At 37.2% G+C, this 27,615-nt stretch overlaps 1 pseudogene; it reads left to right on the forward strand.

The window, feature by feature from the left end:
* The window catches only part of LOC120515186, a 125,463-nt pseudogene extending 100,048 nt beyond the window's left edge, over nucleotides 1-25,415 (forward strand).
* The last annotated feature ends 2,200 nt before the right edge of the window (nucleotides 25,416-27,615 follow it).

Consider the following 27,615-nt stretch of genomic DNA (forward strand, 5'->3'; position numbering starts at 1 on the left):
AGTATAATATTTTTGTCTCATTTGTTTAACTGGTTTCTCTTTATCTACTTTTAGGACTTGAGTGAAAATCTGATGATGTTTTAGGTCATATTTATGCAGAAATATAGAAAATTCTAAAGGGTTTACAAACTTTCAAGCACAACTGTAGCTCTGGAGATGAGTTCCTAAAAATTGCTCTTCAGCCTGCCTGATGGCTACTGTCTGACAGAATGTCAGCCTTCTTTTTTGCTTGTTTGCAATACAGTGCAATTAGAGAGGACTGATGCACACAGTGATGTACAGAAACATTTTTTAATGCTAATGTTTGCAAACCAACATATTAAAGCAAATGTAGCAATAGAATCAATTAAAGTTGTATAACAAGTGTCATTATAGTTTTGTCTACTCTGAATAAATAGTTTCTTTCATTTCTTACAGATTGCTTCTGTATTGAGATCAATGATCATCCTATTATCAATTATTATTCTTAAATATTTGTATTGCCCCACCATATCCACATTCTGTTGTTTAAATATCATTGGGGGTGGAAACCATTTTTGTTTTTAAATAAAATAGTAATCTGCTAATTTTAAGATGTTCCTGTTCTTATATGAGGTCTTGCAGTCATCTGTGTACAAACCACACAGCTGAATAGACAGGCAGCAGCCTTGAGACAATTCACCCGAAGAAGAGAGTTCATTAAAAAACAGCCATCATCACTCACTGAATGCTTTTTTATGCACTTTAATAACCTGGGTTATTCACAGAAAGATTGGTTTCAAAAGTGCCATAACCCTTATTCCAGTTAGGTAAACTAAGTACTAACTAACTAACTAACTAGGATTTTGGTCACTGAGGAACCATGTTGTTTGGTTTTTATCATTTTTGTTTGTTTATTTATATTTTTACAAATCAAAGTCAGACTAGCACCTACTGTCCTGTTTTCTTGAACGTGTTCTAAATCAAAATCCTGCATCCCAAACCTCCACCACTTATGCAATTAAGAGGGTTTTTGTATCATTGCACCCAAATTACATTCCCAAAAAAGGTTCTTACTTGTTTATTGTAGTAAAGGAGCTGTAATTGGCTGAAGAGTATTAGAACATTAGGACATTAGAACAGCCCAACAAAGCTCCCTAGTCCTATCCACTTATTTCTTACAAAAACACATCAAGTCGAGTATGAATATGTATGAATTACAACCCTTCAAATTTTTGAAAGTATTTAATTTGATTAAAAACACTTGTTTACACCAATATCAACTAAACAAAATTTAAAAAAATGTTGGTGTTTTAGGGATTTCTCTCCAAACAACTGGATTTTTTTTTGTGTGTTAGTTGAGGACATGGGTTGTGAAATGAGGACGATGGGTAGAGTGTCATTGTGTGAATGTTCAAGAAGCACAACTGCAGCATAACAATTAGTCAATGGAATACTAAGAAAAATGGCCTGTACTTTTAAGTTGAAATTGAAAGAGCACTGCTCAGAAAACTAACCAAGGGAGAAGCAGAAGCAGACAGCTTCTATAAGTATTACTTATAAATTAAGCATAGCCTTAAGTCCTTCATCAATCATGTCGTCCACAATAAAGTCAAAACTTTGCTTAGAATCTGACTCAAGTTTTGTGCGTAACAGTATGTAACAGTGCATAAAAATGAGGTGTTACGTAGACACTACATTTGTTGTCATTTACCCATGGTTGTGGCATGTAATACAAATGACCAATTTTAGACCACTATACATCATTAGAGTCCTCTGAACATTAGCTATACAATAGTAAATAGCCTTTCACTTTATGCATCTCAACGTAGGTGGGATCTATACTAATAAAAGGCAAAGCCCTCACTCACTCACTCACTCACTCACTCACTCACTCACTCACTGACTCATCACTAATTCTCCAACTTCCCGTGTGGGTGGAAGGCTGAAATTTGGCAGGTTCATTCCTTACAGCTTCCTTACAAAAGTTGGGCAGGTTTTATATCGAAACTAGCAAAATACCCGCGCTTCGCAGCGGAGAAGTAGTGTGTTAAAGAAGCAATGAAAAAGAAAAGGAAACATTTTGAAAATAACGTAACATGATTGTCAATGTAATTGTTTTGTCACTGTTGTGAGTGATGAGTGTTGTTGTCATATATATATATATATTTACACACACACACATAAACATATATATATACATATCTATACATATACACATATATATATACATATATATATCTACATATATACACATACATATACATATACATACATATCTACATATATACACACACAGCTATTTCAGTATCAGTGCAATACTGCTTGTTAAAACGGATAACTCCCGCTCTTACGTGCAAGTCTGCGTGGATATTATGAACTATCGTATTTGTTCAAGTTCTATTTAAATTTTAAATAGAAGGAATTTTTATTTAGTCGACAGAAATATCTTTGGTAGGAATGGTAAAAACAGACAGGAATATTATTCGTGAATAAATCAACTCAAACCTTAAACAACTTATAATATTTTGCTCTCCATAAAAATTTATCCTGTCTAAATTATACAAGTTAGAAATAAAGTAAACGTTAAAAGAACAAACATTCAAATTTCTTTACTCTTATGTAATTTTATATAAAAATAAACTTAAATTTTAATTTTAAATATCCCAAAAGATTTTGCTCTCCATAAAAATATATCCTGTCAAAATTATACAAATTCAAATATGAACATGCTGCATAACAAAACCTAGAAATATAAATAAAATGTGTTCCTTTCAGCAATAACAAATCAAATCATTCAGTTGTCTTTGCTCATATGTCATTTTAGAGCTGGACGCCTGGCATCTTTTTGGCCACAGGTTCGTTTCTGTTTGGTGTGAGGTTCTGTGTTGTGGAGATTCTCAGGATGGATTGCAGGTGCTCATCAGTGAGGCGACTCCTGTGTGCTGTTTTGTTAGTCTTTATCACTGAGAAGAGCTTCTCACACAGATATGTGCTACCAAACATGCACAAGGTTCGAGCCGCATGTAGACGGACTTTTTGTTCTTCAAAGTCACCAAAGCGCCGTGCAAACTCAGTGCGCTCAGTTTATCAGCAAAGTGCGATTTGGGAACACCGTAGTGACGACTTGGTTTAACATTACTTGGCAACAGGGAAAGTGGGGCAAGGTGCACTGGTGCATTTGTGTCTCCCATAAAAGCAGCTTCACTTGAAATCACTTTGTGATTGTGCACGGGTAAAGCGTCCGCTGAAGTGTCAGATTCTTATTTAATTATTCTGCTTTCTGTATCTTCTGCATTGCATTCAGGTTACCCTGATGTTTTGTCTCATAGTGCCGTCTTAGATTAAATTCTGTAATTACAGCCACATTAGCTCCACAAATGAGACACACGGGTTCAGTAAACATATACTCAGCCTCCCATCGGTTTTAAAGGCTCTATTTTCAGAATCAACTTTTCTCTTCAGCATCGTGTGAGCTAGCTTCGCAATAACTTGATTAACTTCGGTAAGTGTTAGGCAAGGCAGCTGAAGCGCTGCATTATGGGATCTGTAGTTTATTGTGTTACCAGCGCTTCATATACCGGGCTTTAATAACAATAATACAGTATATAAAATGATCTCGGGCGGATATAATTACGCCGGGCGGATGTGGCCCTGCCCTTGAGTTTGACACATATGGACTAAATAGAACTTGAAAAGATATATTTTTCAAATGTGATCGCAATTCAGATAGAGTTGGCCACTACAGCCTGCATGCCTCAATAAGTCATCCTTCCCTCGCTCTTACTTTTTACCGTTCATCTAATGAATACACTGAGTATGGCTTTACCAAAACAATCATTGATGGCGAATAAAGGATCCATTATTCGAGTATGTAGATCGGGTTATATATATATATATATATATATATATATACCCGTATCGTAGCGAGAAGTAGTGTGTTAAAAAGCTAGAAAAGAAAAGGGAACATTTTAAAAATAGCGTAACATGACTGTCAATATACAGTATTTGTTTTGTGAGTGTTACTGAGTGTTGCTGTCATCAAGGATTTGATTATCATTATTTCTTTCAATCAGGTTCGTATTTGTAGGATGTGTTGTGTTCAAGTTACATTCCGTGTTTGTCAATCGTTGTAAAGATGACAGGTTTCATTCATCGATTCGTTTCTTACTGCATCAATAAACAGCTCGTCTTCTTCTTTATCTGAGACCTGACACACTGCATGCACGGTTTTTTACACTGTCTTCCTTTAGCGGGACATTGACTTTTCCACGTGTGCTTTGTTTCGCAGTAGCTGGATTTATGAATATGCTTATCAGGCGCTTCATATTTTTGCTGCCTTTTCAATTGTGTAATTCGGTTTTGTTCAGCTCTTTGGAACTGTTGCTTTTATCTGTGCACTGCGTCAGTTCCGTGAGCGCTCGGTGTACATGCATCGAAGTTCCCAGCTGTGCTGGTGCCATCTCGTGCTATGTCCATGGCTGTATTTAATGTTACCTTAGTCCTGGCACTTAAAACTTTCTCGCAGTTTCGCTGAGTTTGTACAAACACCACCCTGACCATCTCATCTTCCTCTGCATAAGCACAGTCCTTAACCCGTGAATATTTAGTGGGAGTTTGCTATTGGATTGCGCTGACGGACGGCCTTATATGGGCAGGCACTAAATTACAAGCGCCAGCGCAGCCTGTCTATGAACTTAATTTAAAGTGTAGGTTTACATCGTGCTTTGTTTCAGTAGCAGAACTCATGAATATGGTTGTATATGTCACTTTCGCTTCGCTTCTTATTGTTTAGCTGCCTTCTCAATTATATAATGCATGTTTTCTTCAGCGCTTTTTGGTCTTCCTGGTTTTCTATGTACTGCGTGATTACGTGGGAGGCGTGATGATGTCACACGAAACTCCGCCCCACGGCGTTGAAGCTCATCTCCATTACAGTAAATGGAGAAAACTGCTTCCAGTTATGACCATTACGCGTAGAATTTCGATATAAAACCTGCCCAACTTTTGTAAGGAAGCTGTAAGGAATGAACCTGCCAAATTTCAGCCTTCCACCCACACGGGAAGTTGGAGAATTAGTGATGAGTCAGTGAGTGAGTGAGTGAGTGAGGGCTTTGCCTTTTATTAGTATAGATTCTACGTGTAATGGTCATAACTGGAAGCAGTTTTTCTCCATTTACTGTAATGGAGATGAGCTTCAAGGCCGTGGGGGCGGAGTTTCGTGTGACATCATCACGCATCCCACGTAATCACGCAGTACATAGAAAACCAGGAAGACCTCAAAAAGCACTGAAGAAAACATGCATTATATAATTGAGAAGGCAGCGAAACAATAAGAAGCGGCGAGTGACATATACAACCATATTGATGAGTTCTGCTACTTCGGAAACAAAGCACGATGTAAACCTACACTTTAAATTAAGTTTATTGACAGGCTGCCGCTGGCGTTTGTAATTTAGTGCCTGCCCATATAAGGCCGTCCGTCAGCGGCAATCCAATAGCAAACTGCCACGGGTAAATATTCACGGGTGAAGGACTGTGCTTATGGAGAGGAAGATGAGATGGTCAGGGTGGTGTTTGACACAAACTCAGCGAAACTGCGAGAGAAAGTTTTAAGTGCCAGGACTAAGGTAACATTAAATACAGCCATGGACATAGCCGAGATGGCACCAGCACAGCTGGGAACCTTCGATGCATGTACACAGTGGCTCACGTGAAAAGTGCACAGATAAAAGCAACAGTTGGAACAAAACCGAATTACACAATTGAAAAGGCAGCAAAAATATGAAGCGCCTGATACATACAAGCATATTCATAAATCCAACTACTGCGGAAACAAAGCACACTGGAAAAAGTCAATGTCCCGCTAAAGGAAGACAGTGTAAAAAAACCCATGCATGCAGTGTGTCAGGTCTCAGATAAAGAAGAAGACGAGCTGTTTATTGATGCAGTAAGAAACGAATCGATGAATGAAACCTGTCATCTTTACAACGATTGACAAACACGGAATGTAACTTGAACACAACACATCCTACAAATACGAACCTGATTGAAAGAAATAATGATAATCAAATCCTTGATGACAGCAACACTCAGTAACACTCACAAAACAAATACTGTATATTGACAGTCATGTTACGTTATTTTTAAAATGTTCCCTTTTCTTTTCTAGCTTTTTAACACACTACTTCTCCTGCGATACGCTGGTATATATATATGTATATATATCCCGATCTACATACTCGAATAATGGATACTTTATTCGCCATCAATGATTGTTTTGGTAAAGCCATACTCAGTGTATTCATTAGATGAGCGGTAAAAAGTAAGAGCGAGGGAGGATGACTTATTGAGGCATGCAGGCTGTAGTCTTGCGTCAACTCTATCTGAATTGCGCGATCACATTTGAAAAATATATCTTTTCAAGTTCTATTTAGTCCATATGTGTCAAACTCAAGGGCGCGGGCCACATCCGACCCGCGTGTAATTATATCCGCCCGCGAGATCATTTTATATACTGTATTATTGTTATTAAAGCCCGGGTATATGAAGCGCTGGTAACACAATAAACTACAGATCCCATAATGCAGCGCTTCAGCTGCCTTGCCGAACACTTACCGAGTTAATCAAGTTATTGCGAAGCTAGCTCACACGATGCTGAAGAGAAAAGTTGATTCTGAAAATAGAGCCTTTAAAAACCGATGGGAGGCTGAGTATATGTTTACTGAACCCATGTGTCTCATTTGTGGAGCTAATGTGGCTGTAATTACAGAATTTAATCTAAGATGGCACTATGAGACAAAACATCAGGGTAACCTGAATGCAATGCAGAAGATACAGAAAGCAGAAGAATTAAATAAGAATCTGACACTTCAGCGGACGTTTTACCGTGCACAATCACAAAGTGATTTCAAGTGAAGCTGCTTTTATGGGAGACACAAATGCACCAGTGCAATTTGCCCCACTTTCCCTGTTGCCAAGTAATGTTAAACCAAGTCGTCACTACGGTGTTCCCAAATACGCACTTTGCTGATAAACTGAGCGCACTGAGTTTGCACGGCGCTTTGGTGACTTTGAAGAACAAAAAAAGTCCGTTTACATGCGGCTCGAACCTTGTGCATGTTTGGTAGCACATATCTGTGTGAGAAGCTCTTCTCAGTGATAAAGACTAACAAAACAGCACACAGGAGTAAGCCTCACTGATGAGCACCTGCAATCCATCCTGAGAATCTCCACAACACAGAACCTCACACCAAACAGAAACGAACCTGTTGCCAAAAAAAGATGCCAGGCGTCCAGCTCTAAAATGACATATGAGCAAAGACAACTGAATGATTTGATTTGTTATTGCTGAAAGGAACACATTTTATTTATATTTCTAGGTTTTGTTATGCAGCATGTTCATATTTGAATTTGTATAATTTTGACAGGATATATTTTTATGGAGAGCAAAATCTTTTGGGATATTTAAAATCTATATTTATTTTTTATATAAAATTACATAAGAGTAAAGAAATTTGAATGTTTGTTCTTTTAACGTTTACTTTATTTCTAACTTGTATAATTTAGACAGGATATATTTTTATGGAGAGCAAAATATTATAAGTTGTTTAAGGTTTGAGTTGATTTATTCACGAATAATATTCCTGTCTGTTTTACCATTCCTACCAAAGATATTTCTGTCGACTAAATAAAAATTCCTTCTATTTAAAATTTAAATAGAACTTGAACAAATACGATAGTTCATAATATCCACGCAGACTTGCACGTAAGACCAGGAGTTATCCGTTTTAACAAGCAGCGTATTGCACTGATACGAAATAGCTGTGTGTGTATATATGTAGATATGTATGTATATGTATATATGTTTATATATGTGTGTGTGTATGTATATATATATATATATATGTATTTGTGTGTATATATGTAGATATATATATATGTATGTATATATGTGTGTGTGTATATTTATGTGTATATGTATATATATATGTTTATGTGTGTGTGTGTGTGTGTGTAAATATATATATATATATATGACAGCAACACTCATCACTCACAACAGTGACAAAACAATTACATTGACAATCATGTTACGTTATTTTCAAAATGTTTCCTTTTCTTTTTCATTGCTTCTTTAACACACTACTTCTCCGCTGCGAAGCGCGGGTATTTTGCTAGTATGTGATAAAAGCAAACTAACTCAGATGTAACTTGCTGCTTTCCTCAGGTTATATGTGTGCAAATCACATATTTTCATAATGAAAGAAAGCAGATAGCCTGGAGACATAAGATATATTTGAAAGAATATCTTTTGAGTATGTAAAAAATACCATTAATACTTTTCATTGATTTGTTGGTTTATTGTGTCATCCACAAACAACTTTGAAATATGGTGGTGCTCTGCTTAATCTTGTGCATATGTTGTTAAATAGCATTAATTTAACTTTTAAGCCAGTCCTTTGTCTCTTCCCAGTCAATCTTTTCACTGTGAATGCCAGCCACCATTATTTTCTTACTATTCCATGATGAACCCTGTTTCTCAGTCATTATTCTTAATCCTGTCCTTATACTTAAACACCGCTTGGTTAACTTTGTGTTTCACCTTTTTCTGTAATTCATTCTAAGTTATAGTTTTATGTTGAAATGTCCTGTTTTTTTCTATTAAGCCGTTCATTTAACTATTTGTTAATTCACAGCTTTTCAGTAGCATATATTTTCATGGATATCTAGGGTTGTGGCATCCTCACAGAATAATATGTAACTGCTTTATGGCGTCAGCTAATTCGTTGATATCAAGATATGCTTCTTTAAAACCTGGCCAACTCAGTACTTTCAAAACAGCCACACGGGTACTGGATAGATGCCACATGTCAGACATAGATTTTCCTAATTTCTGCCTTTTACAACTTAAACTCTGTTTTACATGTAGGAATAAAGTACTGTAGATATGTTCAGTGGAGTTTCATTTTAGATCTATAAGTACTTGTAACGTTTCTGTAGCACTGAGCAAATGTTGTGATGAGGTAGCCAAGTGAATACTGAAAAATATATGTAGTATTTTGTTCAGTGAACACTGGTTGAAACTGCCCAACATAAAACTTAAGGAGGCAGGAATCAGTTACTCAAATTCCTGCCTCAGCATGGAGATACTTTCAGCTACTTCACTCGTCCAGGGCTTCAGGTGCTAATGCTTGTTATCAGTGAAGATCTGTGGAAACTCTCTTGGCAAATACATGAAGTGCAGTGAGACAGACAGAAGTTCCATATCCTTCCTACACTCTTTTCCCCTAAAGATCACCACTTTATACCATTGTTTATTTATGTAAAGGCAGACACTCCAGCCATACAAAAAGGTGCACCAGATGCATTAATTACTATATCATAATTGGAATCTTTTTCAGTAAACCAGGTTTCAGTGGTGTTGCAACATGTGCATTTCTGTGTTGAGGTTCAAAGGGTACACTTGCTTGAAGTTCACACAGTTTATTCTGTAGGCACTGAGCATTTGCTGGAATCAAAGCTGGGAAGGGGGGTGCATCACCTTCAGATTTTCAGTCTATCTTGAAGACCTCCTCTTTTTTCTCTTTTATGTTGTCTTCAGGTTTATATGATTATTAGTACAAGTTACTGAATTCAAATAGTGGATGGTAGGCATGTGCATTCACTTTTCTATATTTTGAAGTTGTTTGCTTAACTTAGAGTAAGATTAAACAATCTCTAGAATGCATGTATGTTGCATAATATGAAATGTGAAATCTACTTTCATCACCAGGGAAAAAAAATAAATAATAATATACCAGCTCAACAGAGTTGACCCCCTTTCTGTTGATATGAGCAACCATTTTCAGGCCACAATTCCTAGAAATATAGCAATATATAATGCATTGTCTTTAAAAATCTGCCTCTGTTGTCAAACCATTTTGATTTCCAAGGAATGCAAAGTACTGGAAAGATCATCAGTCTTCTGCCTCTACCTAGTAGAAGCCCTAAATGAGTGGGTACAGATTATAATTAGCTTACTACAGTGTTTTCAGACCAAGCCAAGGTTTCTCATCATCATAGTTTCTGCTACTATTAGCTTGGTTATTAATCCATATTTTTTATTGGATTCCGGAACTTTTGTATATGCAAAACCTCATGCAACAATCCATTATCTGTCTCTATATTAATCCAATTCAAGGTTAAATAGAACCTTACAATATCTTAAGCATTGTACTCCATACATGTGTTAATCCTACTAGTCCTTTTCAAGGGAAGATTATTGTATGTTTGTACCTTCACCACTGTCCCTTTGTTTGTTTAAAATGGCACATTTGTAGTTGAACTGCATTATCCTGCTCAACATTTACTTTATATGTCTTTAAGGGTATGTCTGCAAGTCAATTATTAGCTTTGACCTTGTATTTGCATTTCTTATCCTAATCTAATGTATTGTAAATGCTTTAGCATCATTCCATGACTGTGCATGCATTCATTAGAGCCATTCCTGCTAGACCTCAGCTATTGTGCTCATTTTATACACACAAGACTATTGAGTACAAACACATAGAAGGTATCATCTGACACACACCACTTTTGAAAATGTGTAAGTGCGTATTCTACACATTATTAATATTGAACTATTTACTGCAACTGTGTGTTGTGAATAACACATTGTTACAGAGTTCATTATTTCCTAAACAGGCTGCTGAGGGGGAAAAAACAGTAAGCAGTAGACAATGTGCCGTTTGGCACTATTTAGAAGTATACTTCTTACTGAGATTGAGACCTGTTGTTTAATTTAAAGCATTATCGAAATGTTAAAGTGGACATGCTTAATTGGAAGTCCCAACGGAGCGAATGTAAATCTCATGTACATAAACAGGTAACAGTCATGATCCTTGTTTGAAATAGTTTACAGCAAAAACACATGTTGCAAAGCATGATTTTGAATCATGAGGTGCCTACATTTTAAACACATTTTTGGAATCTTATATGTTGAATTACAAGGTGATTTGAAATCAGCTGGAAGGCAAAAGCCAACCATGATGTCTTTTAATCACATTCACAGTTTATATGTAATCCTTTCTGTATATTAAATTAAATTAAATTTTCTCATGAACGATTAGGAAAGACAGGTTTAAGACTTGGTCAAATATATATATATATATATATATATATATATATATATATATATATATATATACACTCACCTAAAGGATTATTAGGAACACCTGTTCAATTTCTCATTAATGCAATTATCTAATCAACCAATCACATGGCAGTTGCTTCAATGCATTTAGGGGTGTGGTCCTGGTCAAGACAATCTCCTGAACTCCAAACTGAATGTCAGAATGGGAAAGAAAGGTGATTTAAGCAATTTTGAGCGTGGCATGGTTGTTGGTGCCAGACGGGCCGGTCTGAGTATTTCACAATCTACTCAGTTACTGGGATTTTCTCGCACAACCGTTTCTAGGGTTTACGAAGAATGGTGTGAAAAGGGAAAAACATCCAGTATGCGGCAATCCTGTGGGCGAAAATGCCTTGTTGATGCTAGAGGTCAGAGGAGAATGGGCCGACTGATTCAAGCTGATAGAAGAGCAACTTTGACTGAAATAACCACTCGTTACAACCGAGGTATGCAGCAAAGCATTTGTGAAGCCACAACACGCACAGCCTTGAGGCAGATGGGCTACAACAGCAGAAGACTCCACCGGGTACCACTCATCTCCACTACAAATAGGAAAAAGAGGCTACAATTTGCACAAGCTCACCAAAATTGGTCAGTTGAAGACTGGAAAAATGTTGCCTGGTCTGATGAGTCTCGATTTCTGTTGAGACATTCAAATGGTAGAGTCAGAATTTGGCGTAAACAGAATGAGAACATGGATCCATCATGCCTTGTTACCACTGTGCAGGCTGGTGGTGGTGGTGTAATGGTGTGAGGGATGTTTTCTTGGCACACTTCAGGCCCCTTAGTGCCAATTGGGCATCGTTTAAATGCCACGGGCTACCTGAGCATTGTTTCTGACCATGTCCATCCCTTCATGACCACCATGTACCCATCCTCTGATGGGTACTTCCAGCAGGATAATACACCATGTCACAAAGCTTGAATTATTTCATATTGGTTTCTTGAACATGACAATGAGTTCACTGTACCCCCACAGTCACCAGATCTCAACCCAATAGAGCATCTTTGGGATGTGGTGGAACGGGAGCTTTGTACCCTGGATGTGCATCCCACAAATCTCCATCAACTGCAAGATGCTATCCTATCAATATGGGCCAACATTTCTAAAGAATGCTTTCAGCACCTTGTTGAATCAATGCCACGTAGAATTAAGGCAGTTCTGAAGGCGAAAGGGGGTCAAACACTGTATTAGTATGGTGTTCCTAATAATCCTTTAGGTGAGTGTATATATATATATATATATATATATATATGAAAGAAAGAAAAAAGTACTAAAACAAAAGTGTTTTTGAAGATTGCTGTTTTAGTATGCAGTGAGCTTGCCTGCAGTGCCCTCCTGTTTTAGCTCATGTGGCTCAGTTAATTCTGTTTCATTTCTGCAGGACGGTAGCAAAGAAGCATATCACAGACAGGTGACTATCCTGTGCTAGGTGCTGAATAACGGCCCAATTATCACTTACTGTCAATAATTCAATTTCAAGAATAAATAATGATAATTTAAAATAGAGTACAAAGATAAAAAAACTTGCAACAGTGTGTTGTTAAACTCTGCAACCACTACACTTGCTGTGTTTAAGCTGAACACAGCCTTGTCCATCTTCAAGTAATCATTTTCCTTTGAAATAATTCAGTATGTAAGTGACTTTTCAATATAAGATTTGTACATTTATATTTTATAATGTCCCACCGTTCATTAACATATTACAAAGTAATCGTCTAACAATTAGTACAACAAAAGCACTGTAGAATTTTTCAGTCAATGGCTTAACCCTTGCTGCATTAATATTTCATGAATGTTAAATATAAGCATGGACTAGGAGCCGCAGCCTTTAATTTTCCCAGAGTTTTTATCATGTCTTCCTTGCAAGGTCCACCTATACCAAGAATGCAGCAAAAATAAAATTGACATTTACAGATTTTTAATGGGAAAATAGACTTCATCTTTCCTACAATAACATTTTTACCCTACAGCTGAATCTTTTGTCTAAAAAGTAACAATATCAGAGTGTAGATTATATCAGTTTATAATATTAGGGTACCTGTTCAGTTAACTGCTTCTCATTTTGCATTGTCTCATCTACTCGTATAAAAATGTTGTAACCAGTAAAAGCGTAATATGCCTATTTCTATAATGTACTTTATCTAGCCTCCCCTTTGGAGAAACATATAATTAGTGCCTCATTATTTTCAGACATTATGCCAAACTCTTAATACATCTTTAAACACTAGAAATTTAATTCTAAACCACAGACCTATTACTTGTTAAAAAAATATTTAAAAACTAGTTTAATTACAGATGCATTTTATTCTCTCTTATAATAAAAGTTGAGGAAAAGCTGACTGAGGTTTCACCTTCAGATGTTGAGCAAACTGCTTTTATTTTGGATTTTAGTGCAGGGTTGATATAGCTGGCTTGAAACTGTAAGGGCTTTTCTGAGTTACACCTGTTTTGTCAAATACTTATCCTGTAACTTTTCATGTGCAGATTGATCATATCTCTACTTTCTCTCCAATAACCGATTTGAAGCACTGAGTATTGCTTCTTACATAAAACTTACAGGGCAGTCAATCCTGGAACAGGTGTTGATCAGTTGTGATCAAAAAGAGAACAAACAGCTGCCAAAGGATGGAAGATAAGTAGGTTATTAAAAAATAAACAGCCACTGTGAGAGTTAATACACTAACACATTGTTCAATCGCATGTCATTTTCTAATCTGATTGATCTAGACAAGGGCAGTGGTTGGGGCTGGAGCATATCCAGCTAGCATAGAACACAAGGCAGGATCAAGACCTGGAGAGGGCGCCAGCCCTTCACAGGGCAAACACATATACACTAGATCCAATTTAGTGTAGCCAACTCACCTAACCTACATATATTTGGAGAGTGAAAACCGGAGCACCCTGAGGAAACCCATGTAGACATAGGGAGAACATAGAACCTCCATGTCTGGAGGATCTGGGACCTGGAATCCGAGGCAGCAGCGCTACCACAGCTCCTCCGTGCCGCTCAGTTGTTCAATTTTACTAACTATTCTACTATAACCATTAAATGACATTTTGGTTTCTTTTTCTGTATTTAAATAATGTTGACAGTGAAAGTAAGCATCTATTTTGACTGCTAACTTGAATGAGATTAAAATTTGGTTTTCATATGCTTTTTGAAACACAAGGGCAATGCTGTTGTGTGAGTTTAGGTAACTAAAATCTATCTGAAAATAAGAAATCCGTGAAAGAGAGGACTCCACAAGTAAAGGACAATGAGCTGCTTTCAGATGTTTTCAGAGTTCAATCTTATTTCTGCATCCTTAAGCAGCACACTAGCTGTGACACTGACTTCATGTCAGCACTACCCTCCCACTCAGAACTCCTTTAAAACATCATTCTTTTTTCTTCATTCTGATATCTAAGGCTACTTTTTATTTAGGCCACTGAAACTTTTATATATTTCTGTAGTTGTAAAACTTCACCACTTTTGAAGTTACTGTGAGGTTACTGTCCTCCACTACGCGCTCAAGCCTGAATGATAACCTAAAGCTACTTTTTTGTCATGAGTTACAAGTCATTCATTTTTGTTTTACGCAACAAGAGTAACAATAAGAAAACAAACTACAAAAATGTTTCGAATGGTTGTAGAAATTGAATCAATGGAGGTGAAAGTCTTTTTTGTATTCTAAATGAGACTGATCTTTTGTTTCTTGACAGGCAGCATCATTATGTATGGAGCCCTTCTTCTCTTTGAGTCGGAGTTTGTCCACATCGTAGCCATCTCCTTTACATCTCTAATTCTCACAGAGCTACTGATGGTGGCTTTAACTATTCAGACTTGGCACTGGCTTATGATTGTTGCCGAGTTGCTCAGCCTGGCTTGCTACATTGCTTCACTTGTTTTCCTTCATGAATTCATTGGTAAGTAACTGACAATCTTGTTAAACATATGAGGTTATAGCATATAATAAATGGCTGCTGTTTGAGAAAGTGATTCTGCAGTGTGTTACACTGAAAAGGCAGTGATTCTACAGAGTTCACTAGTTTATATTAAATTACCATAAAAATAATGTGAAAAATAAATTACAAGTGAAAGGTTTATAATATATTTTCAAAAAATGTTTTCTAAAATAAAGCATACTTAAAATATCATGCACACATTTTTAACACTGTTAAAACATTGCACTAGAATTGGAAGACCTGTGTTGGTGGTTGTCTGTTGGGTGTACTGGGTGCTGTGTAAATTTAATCATTCATTTATGTTTGTGTGATCACTTAATCTTAAAGTGCTTTTACAGTGAATGGGTACAGTACTGCCAATATGGCCTTTAGAATTATCTAAAACTGAGTCAGAAAATGAAAGTTCTTCACTTACCTTTTCCCCCGTATTTTTATTTATACTACGTAGTTTACAGCAGACATATTTGTTGTGCTGACACGGTGTGTTTCCTTTCAGTGTTTACATGGGTATTTAGTGTTAGAAAGCACCTGTCTCTTCATTTTCTTTAAATGAATACTCCACACAAATATATTTTTTTCTGTTGGTTTCCACCCCATGTAGTTTGTAGTGATGGCTAAGGAAATTTTTTAATCTCATGCTTTCGTGCAGAATTAAGAGAAAACATGATAAAATAGAAGCCAATAGTGACCAATGCTTTAACACAGAAAAAAAATCCCATTACTTGTATCACATAGTGGACATGTGAGTTATTCGGTTATGTTTTTAAAACATGCTAAACACATACTTTTTTGCTAAAATATTGCTAAATATATAATTCTGAAAAAGCCAGTGCACATTGTCACAAACTCCACAAAGAGCCATATCAAGGTTTGGGGCAGCCACCCGTATATTTTGTATCCTGGCTGCAGTCTTAAATATGTTACACCGCACTGCTGTACACAAAACCGAGTCCAAAACAAAACTGAGGGAATAGGGAAAAGGTGGAGGCTTTTAAAGGGGAAGACAGGAAGTGAGGTCAAAGGGGTCTGGCTCATAAGGGTCTTCAACCAAAGGCTCAAGCTCGGACGTGAACATCACAGGAACCGAAGCCAGCAATGTCTCCTTTCATAGGCTCAGTCCCTGAAGTGATGTCAAGAGGCCCAAGTGGAATCTCCCATGAATGGTCTGCAGGAAAGGGAAAAAAAGGGTCAGTGCACTCTGCCACATCCCGGTCTGATTCGAAATTGCCCTTAATCAAGCCCTTTAGCTGCCTCCAATGCGCACATGTGTGACAACATTGAAAACAGGAAACTAAAGCTTCATGGGATTGCCTTTTTGAATAGAAGACAGGACTTTTGACCAACAAGTGAGGGGCAGAGGTGGATCTTCAATTCAAAATGTCAGTCCCACAAGGGTTTATTTTCCTGTTTTCATCTTCCTTGTCTCTTTTCTTTTTGTCCTCTCTTATTTACTCAGACCTTTTATACACTTTGTGATTGCAGGTGCACTAAATGATCCATGTCCATTCCCCTATTAGGCTGCATTTTTTAAAATATCCCGCTCCTATCAACAACGGAGCATAAACACTATTTTCTTTTTCTATTAACCACATGCTTTCTTCATGCATTAGTTTCCTTATCCAGGGTACTGAATTGAATTTTAAAAATGCTTTGCTTAAATAAATATTACCTATTTCATACACCATGGAACCATATATTTAACTGTGTGTGTTTAAACAAATCTGTCTCTCTGTGTGTATGCATTATATAATTTGTAAAGTTGCAATTGCATTTTACCCGTGAACGTCTTACAACACTCTGAGGCTGCATTAAAAAACTGAATTAAATGTTAGATGGAGTTTTGAGAACCTCAGCAGCAGAACCTCAATGAGGACATATATTTTTTATCTCTTAGAAAGCTAATTCTGTGAGTTGTAAAATGTATAATTGAGGTGGAGGTAATGGCTTGGTTTGGGGCCCAAGCAGTGTGAGGCAGAAAGACTACCTGCTGAGCCATTCAGTTGTTTAGGTTTTTTTTTTTTTAAGTTTGCTATTTCTAAGACGGTTCATTCCACATTTCCATGTAGCAATACATTGTTCAAATACTTAAGTAATGTTTACTCACTATTCAGTAAGGTAACTGGTTAATTGTATTTAAGAGGCATCATAGTAGTCCAAAAGAAACTTTATTCACAGCACTTAACAAATTTGAGTCAAGACATTAGTTTTTTCGAACAGGAAAAAGACATTTGCCTGAATGAGAGTTTTTAGTAAGCATCTGTAATGTGTTTTCAGAATACATACAATAGCTATACTTTTGGGCCTCTTGATTGGTTTATCCAGTTTATGATATCAGCTGAAGAGAGTAGGTGTTAACTTATTTTCATCTAATCTGTAATATTCATCCCTCTGCAGTAAGCTGGATATTAAGTAGGCAGCGATACAACGCATTCCTCTGGAGCCAATAGAATTGAAGAAAATGATCACATTCTTTTATTTATTAATGTAGCATAACTGATGTACAAGTACTAGCCAGAGCAGTACAAATTTACTGAAAAAGTTATGGAAGAATCCAGTAACTTACAAATAAATTAAATGCAAAAAGTACTTTATTCTTTCCTCTCCTTCTCACTCAAAGTACTCAAAGCCCCTCCCGCAAAATAAATATATTTTTAAAGTAAAGCAGTAAACCCAATGAAAACTGCACAAATGCCTAATTTTGTAATGTACAGTCCAATATTCACAGGATTTGGCTATTTGTGAATTGGCCATGAACAATTAAATGGAACTATTTTTGGAATTTGCTGAAAGATTGCAAGAACTTGCAGATGCTGTGTAAGCCAAAAAAAATCCACAATGCTGAAAATAAGTAGTATTACATAAAATCATATACCGTAGATCCTGGAATATAAGCCGACTCGGTATATTAGCCAACCCTCTTCTCTACCTACTAAATTACATGTATTTGCCGATGACCGGTATTTAAGCCGACCCCCTTCTCCAAGCAAAATTTTCTACATTTCCTTAAAAGTGTCTCTTCAGGTATATTTATCATGTTTATCGGCGAGAATTTGAGACTGCCGGCATTTTTGATGGAAACCAGGAAGTGATTGCGGAGAAGTTTGGTAAAATGAAACCTTTTTGTTGAAACTATATACGCAAATACGGTACATCGGCGGGTGGATTTCTGGAGACTCGTTATAAATTTGATTACAACAACAACAACATTTATTTATATAGCACATTTTCATACAAACAGTAGCTCAAAGTGCTTTACATATTAAAGAATAGAAAAATGAAAGACACAATTATAAAACAAAATAAATCAACATTAATTAACATCGAATAAGAGTAAGGTTCAATGGCCAGGGGGGACAGAAAAACAAAAAAACTCCAGACGGCTGGAGAAAAAATAAAATCTGTAGGGATTCTAGACCATGATACCGCCCAGTCCCCTCTAAGCATTCTACCTAACATAAATGAAACAGTCCTCTTTGGATTTAGGGTTCTCACGGAAGGGCTTGATGATGATGATGGTCACGTAGACTTCTGCCTTTTAATCCGTCCATCATTGTTGGAGCATCATGAAGCTTTGAGTAGGTGGAGGTGGCGCAGGCCACCACCACAAAGAAACCGGGAAAAAAAAAAGAAAAGAGAGTAGGGGTCAGTACCGATTTTAGAGCCACCATGAATAGTTATTATGAGGAAATTGAACATATAGAGTATCAGGATTAAGTTAAATTAAGATTAAATTGAAGTTATAGAAAGGCCATGTTAAAGTAATGTGTTTTCAGCAGTGTTTTAAAGTGCTCTACTGTATCAGCCTGGCGAATTCCTATTGGCAGGCTATTCCAGATTTTAGGTGCATAACAGCAGAAGGCGCCTCACCACTTCTTTTAAGTTTTGTTCTTGGAATTCTAAGGAGACACTCATTTGAGGATCTGAGGTTACGATTTGGAATTTAAGGTGTCAGACATTCCGATATATAAGATGGGGCGAGATTATTTAAGGCTTTATAAACCATAAGCAGAATTTTAAAGTCAATTCTGAATGACACAGGTAACCAGTGTAGTGACATTAAAACTGGAGAAATGTGTTTGGATTTTCTTTTCTTAGTTAGGATTCTAGCAGCTGCATTCTGCACTAGTTGCAAACGATTTATGTCTTTCTTGGGTAGTCCTGAGAGGAGTGCGTTACAGTAATCTAGTCGACTGAAAACAAACGTGTGAACTAATTTCTCAGCATCTTTCAGTGATATAAGCGGTCTAACTTTACTTATGTTTCTTAAGTGAAAAAATGCTGTCCTAATGATCTGATTAATATGTGATTTAAAATTCAGATTACAGTCAACAATCACCCCTAAACTTTTTACCTCCGTCTTGACTTTTAATCCTAATGTATCCAGCTTATTTCTAATAGCCTCATTGTATCCATTATTGCTGATCACTAAGATTTCAGTTTTCTCTTTATTTAACTTGAGAAAATTACTATTCATCCATTCTGAGATACAAGTCAGACATTCTGTTAGTCAATCAATAGAATCAGGGTCATCAGGAGCTATTGATAAGTACAGCTGTGTGTCATCAGCATAGCTGTGGTAGCTCACGTTATGCCCTGAGATAATCTGACCTAACAACTTAATTTAACTTAAATACGCAATACAATGGACCCTTGACTTAGGAACTTAATTCGTACGTGAAGGCTAACCCATAATGCGTTCTGAACCTCCCACTGCAACACTTACTTAACCTTTTCATAATAAAAAAGGGTTGTATAATGTGCATTATTTACCAAAACACCAATAATTTTTCTAATGTGCTAACCAAAAAGTTATAAAAAGTGCCTAGCCTACCAGAAGTAGGCTAGATTAAGCTAGGAGTATGGCGGCGCGTATGGTCGCAGCAGCTCAAGGCTCTCCTTTTCCGTGCACTTTTTTGTTGTTTTTTGTTTTTTTTTTCCTTGTTTGTGCACGATCGGTTAGGCGAACATCCACTACACCCGTCAGAACCTTATAGACATCGGTGTCCAGAGCCAGACATCTGTTTCAAGTGTTTTTCATCACACGCACAACGTCCCAGACAACATAGCGAGACCAGCGGGCTCTCCATGGATTGTTGTCGGGTCTAGGAAACGACGCAGATGGAGGAGGGAAAGAAAGCAGAAGCGGGGCCACGGATCCGGCGTTATGCTAAGGCTAAAAAAACAACCATGCAAGCCCTATACAGAACATTTTTTTTGCAACTTCTTTGCATCTTTTCGCACCATTTGTTTATTTGTTTATTTACTTGTTGTGTTCTACACATATGTCTGCACTGAAGGAGCTGCTTTTAATCTCATTGTACATGTCTATAGTGACAATAAAAGGCAGTCTATTCTATTCTAGAAACAGCAATTTCATACTGTACTCACCATTTAATTTGACATCTTTGGGCTGCAGGAAGGGAGGAGGAGGGGAATGAAACGGAAGGTGGTTATTGTTTAGAAAGAGCCTCCTTATGCAAATCTTTTCTTTGTAAAATTGTTGAGATGGTGGATTTCGACATGCTGTACATATTAGTGAGATCAGTCACACGAACAGCACTCTCATATTTTCACACAATTTCCATCTTCGTTTCGATTGTGAGCGCTTTCTTTACCTTCTCTTCCTTCCTTAGCAATTATGTGTCTTGCTTGCATGGTCTTAGTGAATTATATATACAGGTAAATCACTGCAATGACCGAAATTACATCCACAAACACATGTATCTGGGCTCCGACTGACACTTCGGGTCGTAGCGCAAGATGTTGGTCGTAAATCAAAACAAAAATTTTTATTTTAAACTTCCTGATAATTTATTATAAATTTTATTAATAAAATCAACAACTAAAACACTTTTTTGAATAAATTCTTTATTTAATTTAAAGTACCGGCATGCAAAGTTACTTCTTCATCTGAAAGATGGCGCTGAGGTTTCATCATTAATTACTTCCGTATTAATCGGCAAAACCGGCATTGTGCTGGAAATCTTGAATCTGAAACGATACTCGTTGTATAAGCCGACCCCTAAACTCAAAGCCAAAAGTCTAGGACGAAATTCTCGGCTTATATTCCAGAATCTACAGTACTATATAAATATGTTATTTAATATTTATTTGCATAAGTGCATACTATATTGTTAATGTTAAAAGATATTTTGGCAAAAAGAACTGTGGGATCTATGCCAGCTGCCTTCTACCTTAAGTGCTCACTTATTTTACACCAGATCCACACATCTTCTCCCGACCCCAAAAAAGGACATGTGAAAAGACAATTTCCCTTTAGGGATTAGTAAAGTATATCAGTCAGTCAGACAGCTTAGTTTTCACTCCTCGCACGCACACACACACGCGCTCTCTCTCTCTCACTATACTTACTTGGCTCTACCAGAAAACCCAGACATGAAAACACCACCCATAGCAAGTATGCTGTTAAAGTGTGGGTACTTTAGGCAGACTTAGTGAGAGGACATGTAATCATAATGTGTGGTGGATGCTGAAAAATCAACTAATACTGAAAGAAAGGAAAAAGTACAAGAAACTCCTAAAATCAATATATTTCTGGCAGATGAGAAACACATGAACAAATCCAATTTTTGACCAGATTGTTTGAGCTATGGATTGAGAAGCCCAGCAGGCACACTGAGATTGGGACTACACAATAAAATGCATGTACATGCATATATTTTTACACACAGTAGTTCCATGAAATAATGTCTGTTTTCAACAGGGGTTCAGATATAAAAATGGACAGTCTCTTTGTCACTCAGTCTTTCTAAAAGTAAAAGTGTATGTTCAGAGGTGATGTGATGCATGCAGATCTGTGACATTCTTTTCGATTAGAAGACCTAGTGAACAAAAAATAACTGCATAGAAGTATTTTTGCTCCATAGGTTTGTGCTCAAAATTAGACAAAGAATTCAGTGCAGCATTCTACATGCAAACTATTTTAAAGAACTACAGTCCAGAGTACTGTATCGCCGCCTCTGAAACCATATCCAAGGCCAGCTGGTCATATGCAACATGCAAGATGGCCACATTGCATTACTGTTTGTGTTTTTGTAGTTGTTGTCTATTTGAGCTGATTACATCACTGTTCTGCCAAGTGGAGTATCTTGACGGTCATGTTTCATTGAGTGTTTGTATATTTTTTTAATTTCTGTTTCTTGATTTTGTTTCAGACATCTACTTTATTACGACATTATCTTTCCTGTGGAAGGTGACTGTGATCACCCTCATCAGCTGCCTCCCACTGTATATCCTCAAGTATTTACGCAGGAAATTCTCTCCACCCAGCTATTCTAAGCTTACTTCATAATGTCAGGGGGTTGATCGGGAACTCTTCAGAATAATTGTATTTAATGTGTTACTAAAGCCTCTGAACATTTTATTAACAATTGAAATAAAGTGGGTTTTAATGGACTTACTAAAATGAGAGCAAGAACAATTCCATTTTAAACAAACTGACACCAACCAGTTGGAGCCATTGAGAAGAAATACAGCGGTTGATTTTGTGAATGGATATTTTTTTTTACACTGTGGATACCAAGCGGTTTAGATTCAAAATAATATGGTCCACTATCTAACCACTTTGGTGGAAGTAAACTCATGTCTAAGATATTATTTTAGCTTATTTGTGCGCTCAAGATACATGATACCAAAATATATGCTGAAGCTGTCACTCTCCGTATTTAAGGTGGGATCTGATTATTTACAATTAACAGACGACTTGTAGCATTAGTTCTGATTGACATCCTCCACTGAGGCATCCAAGTGCGCTGCACAGTATTCTATTGCCTTTCTGTCTCTCAACCAAAAACTGGACTTTATGTTGATTGAAGAGAAGATTTGGACAGCCATGTTTTTCATACTCTTAGCGGCTGTTGCTTTTATAAGGCATTCTCTTTCAAAGGAGAGCTCTTCAGATCATTCCTCATAACATTTAGTAACTACCACATAGAAAAAGTCAAGGCAGACACACATATTAAGATTTGAAATTGCTTCACATTGTTTTTTTCCAAAAGGGAAAGGACACATCCAAAAATCTGTGTACATTGTAAACTGAAGTAGCAAACATTGTTAGCCCATTTCCTGAGTACTGACTTGAACCCAACAGTAGGGTCCCTGTGTAATTTATGGTCACACAACAGCGTGGAAAGTGAAACGTTCTTGTAAGTGGGAGACCATGTGTTTTCAGTCTTGTGTCCTGATTTTTAAACTTCTGGTTTTATACACTCATATATCATTAACACAGGACTGTGGTTATTTCCCCTTTTGGAGTATTCCCAATCATGTACTTCTTAAGTAACAACTCGGCACTGAGTTAATAAATTTGACCTTCTATATTAGTGCATTTTACAACCGAACATGGAGGTAACTTACGTCAGTGTTTTTACTGCCAATGAAGGAGGCCCTTTGGTCGTTGTTACAATGTAGTGTTGATTACATTGAAAGTTTCTGCCTGTGTATTAACAAAACAGTGTTGTGAAGCATTTGATGTCAGTTAATATCCAGCAGCTCTTCTGTGCCTGTGTGGCCAAGTCCTCTCATTGCGTGCCTTTCAAAGGAGTCATAACAGATATCAGGGAAAGGATCTGTAGGCAGTCGAAATCTTTCCAACTGATGATGTCGTTTTACAAGATCTGTACAGAGGTGCACGTTGCTTGAATCATATGTGTGGGCATTTATCTGAAACAGGGAAACAGTCGTTGTTGAAAATCGAAAACACAAGGACTGGGGCTGTTTGTGTGCCAGCTGTATGCTCTGTGCATGCAAGCTCCTGTAGTTCGCTTTATGCTCGTCCTTGTTGTTGCATGATCTGGTGTGCCATGCTGGGATTTATGGCCAGTTTTTAGTTGTGAATTGAAAGGGCTCAATTTTTTCTCCGCATTTTGTTTCATGGTGCTTTTTATTACAGCTGATGGTAAAAACTCAACCATGACCAGCTCAAAAAAAAAAACAAGTAAAACCTCCACGACTTGGTATGAATACTAACACGTTTGTCCATTTTGGGACCACAAGGAGCTGAAGGCGATTCCAACAGCATTGGGCGCAAGGTGGTCAAAACGGCTCTGGCTAGGGTGCCAGCCTATCGCAGTAAATATTCATAGGCAAGTGAAATATGGAGAGAAGAATTTTAAATGTTCTCAGTCAAAGATTATATTTGACCTTGGCTGGATGGATATCGTCATATTCAGTCATTTTTCCTAATTGCTGTCAGAGTGTTGTGATCTCAACCAGCCTCCATCATTAGAAAATGTATTTTTATAATCTCCTTCCAAGACAAGTTTGGAAATGTTTTGTCCAAGTTAATGGTTCCAACAAAATCAACAAAAGTGGTTATCTTCATAAATATAGTATGTTCTGTCACAGGAACCAAATCATATTTGTTCCACTCTAGTGATCTGCTCACATCTTTCATACAGTAATGTAGCTACTCCTGTTCTACTGCTTATCCACCTAACTTGAGACCTGAAATGCTCTTATAAACTATTCTGTTTGGTGCTTTTACAAAGCTTCGAAATGTCAACATTTTATTTTCACAGTCTTGTTCAGGCACTGTGGCCTTGCGGCTAAGGAGTAAGTTGTTAAAGTGTTTGTCCCATTATTGATTCAATTTATTCAATTATTCTTTTTGGCTCTGTCCATTTTTATACAACACATTTTCCATTGACAAATTGAGAGCACTTCACACATTTACAAATGTCAACCTGAAACAGAAAACAACATGCAGTATGTCCATCCAAATATAGATCTATGTATTTATGGGTGTAAATAGCACAGTGGTGTCCCAGTGCCAAAGGCAGAATTCCAGAAACAACATTGGATCTGCAACTCCTGTGCATAAAAGCAGTACCCTAATATGCACACATGTCATTGAAGGCACCCCCATCAGAACAAATACTGCAACAACAGGACAACGTTAGGGTCCTCAAAGCATGCATTTCTTTAAGGGCTTCTCTTGGCCAAAGGCCGTCGCTCATTATTTGGAGTGAGGGAGGCCTGCTGGGCCACCGTTCACCATGGCCGATGTAGTGTCTCATCACTTAGTCGATTCTGTGCTGGACGTGTGACCAGTTGGTGTCACCGCTACCACCCATGACTTATCCTCTGCTAGAGTTACACCGCTGTCAGTTTCAGTTTTGTGTGTAAATGGTTGTGTTTCTTGTGATGCCAACATTTTGTACTTGGTTGTTAATTCCACGACCTGTTTTATGTATTCTCTTTGTGTTTGATATCCAGCAAATTGCACAGATAAAAATGTAAGAACAAAAAATGGGCTCATTGTAATAAAAGAGTAACTTGTGAAAATAAACTTTTAATATTGTTGTTACTTGCAAATGTCTTTGTGTCATTTTTATTTTTTTCTTTAGTTAGGTGGATTGATAATGTTAAATTAGCCTGCTCTGAATAAGTGGGTCTAAAAAATGGATAAATAAACATTTTTGTTTTGACAGTTTTTAAATAATTTTTTACAATTATTATTAATGTTAAGATTTGACCTCTGACCTGTTACTATAATTTTTTCAATTAATTTTAAATTTATTTAAAATTTAAATGAAGTTTCACTACTGTCAGCGCCAGCACATCTCAACTGCCTTTCAGACAAGCTGTGAACTTGAGCGATGTCCCAGCGGGAGCTTAGAGAATCTGACGGCTACCTGCGTCTGTAACATCTGAGAATGTGAGAAACTCTGGGGAAGGTAAAATGGGATAGATAGATAAATATTGTGGTACTCAGCTGGTAGCACTGTGTTCACTACTTCCTAGGGAGCAACATTACACCTTATCAAAGGAGCAGCTCATCTGAGGATGGCAAAGGCAAAGATCTGGAGCGACAATAAATGTAAGGTGGAAAGGATTTAAAATTGGCCAACCTCTACATAACAACAAATGTTTGAACGCCTAAGTTGAAAGAATGGACACATCTAATGGTGAGTTATTGCAAATTCTGGTACTTCAGCAACTTTATTATCATGGTGAACTGGCTTAAACTTATTATTTCAGATGCTATTTAAGACTGGAAAGTATCATCTGATATGACTGGACAAAGTGGAGAAGGTGTGGAGACTTAAAGGAGAAATATAAGAAGTGAGCTCATTACGATTAAAAGCCGATACGTGTTATCCAGACATTGGTATGTTGACTGAATTGATCCACATTCCACACTAGGTGGGGGCTGCACCATCCTGTTAATGTTTCATTGTTAAAGCTGCCAACAGAAAGAGCCCACAGCTATAGAGTGATGTGTGACAAGTCATTCTGAACACTGGTGTCTTCTTTATCGGTTTTCCCCTCCTACTACTACCATTTTCTTTTCTGTTCGGAGGGTTGTTGTTTGTTTGTTTGTTTGTTTACATGTATATATTTATGTGTGTGTTTGCGCATGTATTATATATGGGGTGGGCAAAAGTAGAGTTTATTCTATTATTATTTATTAATTATTGCATTATTTATTTGTTTTATTTGTTTAATTATTAAAGTGTGCTTGAGTCTAGCAGTCATACATACCCTGCTGGCTTTTTTCCATATGAACAACTGTAAACCTAATTTTGCCCACCCTGTGTCTGCATGTGTGTGTGTATGTATATATATATATATATATATATATATATATATATATATATATATATATATATATATATATATATATATATATTAGTTTTAAAGTCTGTCTATCTGTCTGGCGTGTATAGTGTCTCTTATGTCTATCAGTCTATCTATCTATAGTGCCAGTGTGTAACCCTGGCCAGGGCGCCAGTCCAACAGAAACTCCTCAGAGACCACTGGCCGTGGGCACCCCTGTGCCACTTCCTTTGATATACAGTATACTGAAAATGGTACCTCATGGAATCGAGCAAAATGCGGCTTTGGTAAGTTCACGAGTATTGACTGTCCGTGGCTCTGTCCTGCGTCATACAACTGACGCTGCTGATGTCGCTCTCAGCCGTCTTTCTTTTTTGTTTTCTCACACCAGCCTGTTTCCTGGGTGCGTGCTTCAACATTGCAAGATGTTTTTGTCAGCAATCCACCTGCTCAGTTTTGTGTGACATACAGGAAGTGGTGGGTTTCGAAGAAGGTTAAAGAATATCGTTAATTTTTCTTTTAATATCCCTGCGTACACAGAGCTCACAGCTCAAGAGTGATGTGTATTTTTATGACAAGTTGACTGGAAAAATGAATTTATGCCAGATTAAACCTGCCATCAGTTGAAAGAGTGCAGTCTGACTTGGCACCACCTACACACAATCAGCACTTACCCTCTCCTGGAATTAATTTCTTTTAGAAGCTCCATGTTCCCAAAAACGTACAGAGCTACACTTACTGTAATGCAAGAATCAATAATCCTTAACCACCTCCACTGTCCTGTAGCTGAGTGGCAGCCAACGTTGTGCCCAGTCTGTTCAGCCACAGAGTCGATGGCGTGAGAGTTTAAAGTGTCCAAAAATGGACAGAAAGTGGTCACTGCTGTTTGAAGAAATAATCTAAAAGTGGCAAAATGTGTGCACCACAAGAGACCTGCACAGTGTCCTCAGTTTAA

This window comes from Polypterus senegalus, chromosome 14, assembly GCF_016835505.1.
Source record: "Polypterus senegalus isolate Bchr_013 chromosome 14, ASM1683550v1, whole genome shotgun sequence".
Taxonomy (NCBI): domain Eukaryota; kingdom Metazoa; phylum Chordata; class Cladistia; order Polypteriformes; family Polypteridae; genus Polypterus; species Polypterus senegalus.